Source organism: Paramisgurnus dabryanus, chromosome 17 (genome assembly GCF_030506205.2).
Source record: "Paramisgurnus dabryanus chromosome 17, PD_genome_1.1, whole genome shotgun sequence".
Classification (NCBI taxonomy): Eukaryota; Metazoa; Chordata; class Actinopteri; order Cypriniformes; family Cobitidae; genus Paramisgurnus; species Paramisgurnus dabryanus.
In genome coordinates, this window is record NC_133353.1 from 1,298,135 (window position 1) to 1,303,360 (window position 5,226).

The following is a 5,226-nucleotide window of genomic DNA, read 5'->3' on the forward strand; positions in this document are numbered from 1 at the left end:
GATTTGAGTCTTGAGTTATTTTCATCTCCTTTGTAATGCCTTGAATAATCAGGTCTATGCGGATGAGGTCCAGAGGGATTGCTTTGCCCCCGATAAGAAAATCCCTGAAGGAGCTCAGAATCCCCGACTCTACCCCCTCCACGTTCCCCTTGTTGTCGTACTATGAAAGCCGCCGTGCGGCTGGTGCTCTAACATTTGTGGGAGAGGCGAGCTGGTCTTTGATACTTGCGTTGAGGCGGGCGAACGCACGGCAGACGCCGCAGAGCCGGCTGCGCACGTTTGGAGAAGGGGGCTGTGTGCCTTTTCGCTCGTTTGCCATTTGATCAGGCAGAGACAAAAGCACTTGGTTCCCACTTTCCATGTCATACTCGCTTTAGTGTTTCTTACCTTCCTGTTCTGGATTTGGAAATGGGTTTAAAGAGCTATCATTAAAAGTTAGTTGTGGCTGTTCCACTTGTTATCACATCGTAACTGCATCGTTGAGTCTGATAACACGACAACGACGTTGCAGGGATATGTTTAGGTCCTGATGTCATCTTGAATTGTTTTCTTTGTAAAAAAACAGTATGGCAACTGACATGATATTGAGAGACTGGAATAATTTGATAAAGACAGGTTGGAATACATGAAAATTAGATACAACATGTTGTGTATCGGTTCATGACTGGAAGAGTGATGGTTTACTAACAGTTTGGGGAAAATCTGATCATCTTAATTTGATTTGTCAGCATTTCAACATCCTATTTGTTTTGGCCTTACGATACCATTCATGCCAAATTCCACAAAGTTATTCATAATGGAGAAGTAATCGGCTTACGTCGAGAACGGTAAATGCATGCACTCAAGTTGCCAGACCTTCGCAAATCAAACAAATTTGTCCCAATTTTCCTATAAATCCCGACTGTGAGGTTTCTTTTAACCCAAAGGCAGTTGTAAAATTGTCCTCTTTCCTCAGCTCTAAATGGTCAAATGCCGCGTTTCAGGCTGTGTGCACAAAGACCATCATGGATGCCTTTATCGCTAATTTCACCCATTTCATATCTCCTTTGAGGTCAATCTCCTAGTTTTCACCCACTACAGCATTTTTGCTGAGGGGGACCACAGCCCTGGTTGCCTTGTTAGCTCTAGTTAGACTCGGTCGGCCCAGCAAGAACAGCGAGAGCGGAAGATGTTTCTCCTAATGTTTGTTTTCAGAGCCGAGCCGCATGAGCCCAAAGCTGATGCCGGCATCGATTGTTCCAGCAGTGAGGACTAAAGTGCACCCCTGTGTGCCTTCCTCTCTTTCCTCGCCACTGACCTTCAGGGCGCACAGCCATCACTCCACAGTAGGGGGCAGTAGTACATAATGATTGCACAGCTGGGGGGTGGAGGGTGGGTGAGGGAGACAAAACTTAAACACAACATTACCACCTGTACCCACCACCCGCTCACCGGAGGACGTGCTGCTTTGATGGGCCTGACTGTGGCCATTGATTGACCTGCGTTTATATCCACTCTGTAAGTTTCTCTCGGGCTGTTGGAGGGGTTTGGTGGGGGACTTCATGCTGGAAACAAATTCTCTTTGCTGAGCTTTGACTGGCTTTGTACTTTTCCCAAAATTTCAGGAGGGGTTTGGTTGTTGTTAACAGTTACTAATTGGCTTGTTTGAATTTATAATTGGATAAATGTGTACCCTTTAGCTCTCAGGGTGTGGATGTAATGTGGCTTTCCATTCCTTTATTATATTAATCAGAGTTATAACTTTACAACAGTGCCGTTATGACCCAGCTTCAAAAAAGATTGGTTAATGTCAAAACATGAAAACCTTAACAGGAATGTCATAAGGTAAATTATATAAGTGTTGTACAATGGGAAATGTTAGGTTATGTATAACATAATTTTAAATTAAATGAATAGTTACTCAAAAATGAGTTCTCATGACAAAACTTGTATACTGTATGACAATTCTTGAGAACCAATGAAATTTGAATTTAACTACAGCCATGATTGAATGTATCTGTCAGATCAGTTTTGCTAGATCAAAGATCAAGTTCAAAATATTAATATTTCTGTCACAAACATGTAATTTTGCTTGTATTTTAACCCATGTCTCATCATCTTATTTTTAAATTAGGAGAATCAAAGTTTGATTTTATTCATTGATTTCACATGACCGTACTCAGTCAATTTTAAAGATATGAAGGTTATATGTTCACCAAACTATCTTTACAGTATGTCAGATGTTTTTTGTAGAAAACTGTAAATTTCAAAAAATGATTCAGGTGGGTTTTCACAGACAGGGTCACATTTTAATTACTTTACTGATGGAGAGGAGGTTTGTGCATTTCGGACCTTTACCATTTTAAGTACCATATAAAAGATGATAACCATGTTCAACTTAAAAAAAACAAGTTATATATACTGTCAGAGAAAAGTTGTCAAAATATGTACCCGAGCAGTCGCTGGGACTGTACCCTTTCAAAAAGTACAGCTTTGCCCTAAAAAGTTCTTATTAGTTCCTCAGAGGTAAATATTGGTACCAAAGAGTGTGTATTTGAACTTCAAAATACATTTTAGTCTCTCAAAGATACATATTGGTAGGAAATCTCTACATACCTGTACCTAATTAGTAGCTTTTTTTAAGGGTAATGTGACAGTGACAGCTGGGGTATATATTTTGACACATTTTTCTAACAGTGAACATCAGAGACGGCATGAGGGTGCGTAAACTAGGAGAACTAAAACTATTTGGTGAACTATTACTTTAAAAAACTTAAAGGCGGGGTGTGTGATTTTTGAAAAATTTCTGAAACTGAGCAAAACCATTAACATCTTGAAACGTGCAGTACTATCAAAACGCATTCGGGCTGGATTGCTTTTAGTTATGCACATTGCTTTCACTCATTTACAACATCATTGCCTGGGTTGGGTATGTGTGGGGCGGGTCTATCAAAAGAAGGTCCAGATTCTATTGGAGTAGGGGCATGTTTGTTAAGGTGATTTCAAATGTCAACATTTGCTTTCTGAGATCGTGCACCCCGCCTTTAATTGTTATTTAACCCACACTCTTAAAAATAAAGGCGCTTCACAGTGATGCCATAGAAGAACTGGTTTTGGTTCCTAAAAGAACCTTTTAGTCAAAAAAAATCATTTCTTTATACATTTTTTTTTAATCTAAAGTACCCCTTTTTACCTTTAAAGCAAGGTGCTTTAGTTGTTAAAGGTGCTTTAAGCGTCAACCCACACTTTTGAGTGGGGGTTGAAAAGTTGATGTGAATCTTTAAAATAATATAACTTTGGCATTTTTTGGTCTAGAAGCCTAATCTTGATCTCATTTTGAAAACCTTTTTTCATTTTATTTTGTTGTTAACATTTGTTTTGTTTTACTATTATTTATATTTTGTTATTGTATTTACATGTTCAAAATAAAAAAATAAAAAAACACAATTTAGGCTTTTTGCTGAAGTGTATGGAGGTGAAAATATTAAACAGAAAAATTGTTATAGCCGTTTAAATATATTTTAATAAATATATTAATCCAATAAAATATTAATTTTATAAATACAATTATAAAAATTTAAATATTTCTCAAAAGTAATAATGCAAACATGAAGCCACAAGTCTCAAGCAGTTGTGATCCAAGTTTCAAGTTAAAAATCACAAAAAAATTAGGTTTGTTTCACACTTTTAGTGGTTTTACCAACAACAGCCACTAGGTGTCAACGATTTGCTCCATATTCTTGTCACAAATTAATAAATTACTGTCACTGCATTATTATTACTGCTAAATTATATATAGTTTGTCAACATTTTGTAGATTTCTACTAGGATATAGTGTTATGAATATAGAAAATTAATATGCATTCCTATGAGGGGGGGTCATTATTATGTAGTTATCCTCACTACATTATTTATATCATCAGATGCCTTGACATATGAAAACTACATTCTGAGAGCTTTCCAGATATATGAAAACTACACACTTGGAGCTTTCCAATGATGTGTAGTTTGTCAAGATTGGTTAAGTTTATTGCTATACATATGTAAAAACAAACTGGGTCCACCTGTGGCCTCATAGCATTTTAGAAAATGTCTCTTACTACATCATAATTCCCCCAAAAGGGTGATAAAATATGAAAACGACACTCTCAGAGCTTTCCAATGATATATAGTTTGTCAAGATTTTTAGGTTTAGGATAGGGTGTTAGTGTTACAAATATATAATAAAAACATGGGACCACTTGTGGACTCGTGGCATTTTAGAAAATGTCTTTCACTATGTCATTCCTTCACCAAAATCCTGATAATAAATGAAATCTACACTCTTAGATCTTTCAAACGATATATAGTTTGTCATGATTATATAAGAATTCACATGCAAAACACTGAAGTAAACGTAGGTGTCCCGTTGTCGGGACAGTGACATTTAGCAGGATATAAATGTTTTGAAGGCACACTCTCTTCATAAATTAATCAATTACTTTCCCTACATCATTCATTTTATAAAACACTGTTGAAATGTCTATTCTAGAGGCTTAGACCTTTCCAACGATATATAGTTTGTCATGATAGATTAAAATTTACATCAACAATATTGAAGTAAACTTAGGTGTCTCGTATTCGGGACGGCGACCCTTAAAGAACCATTTAGACAATGTTCTTCTATGGCATTGTGAAGCACTTTAATTTAATGTTTCATATATGTATAGTGGATCTATATGTCCACATTTCCTGAATGTGATTATGGGGACTTCTTGCTGCGTCTTGGACTATAAACTACATCCAAGCTTTTTGCTGATGTCTAGATGACATAACATTGTCTGTAATAAAGCGCTGTAAGCCACAGGTTTTTAGCATCTAGAAAGAAAGGGAGGGCTGGTTTGCAGGCGACAGAGATGGAAGAGGGGTGTTCGAAAAATTAAAGGTCGTCAATGATGGTTCCAGGCTAATTATAATCACAGACTTTGTACCGTTACTCTTTTGGGGTCATTTCTCTTCTCTTAGGGTTCAGCTGCATCTACTCTACAGTTGTGTTTTGGAGGCATAAAAAGAATAGACCTTCCTGTCGAAATTATCAACACCAGCTCTATTTTTCCTTTATCTTACTCTACTTTTCCTTTAGATGAAATACATTTCACCGTTATTGTGTTTGTATTCATTCCCGTCGCCCTGTGCCCCGGTTCCAAAATACCCACGCACGGAAAAAGAAATCTACTGATTTTACATGGCAGAGAGAGAAAAAGCTCT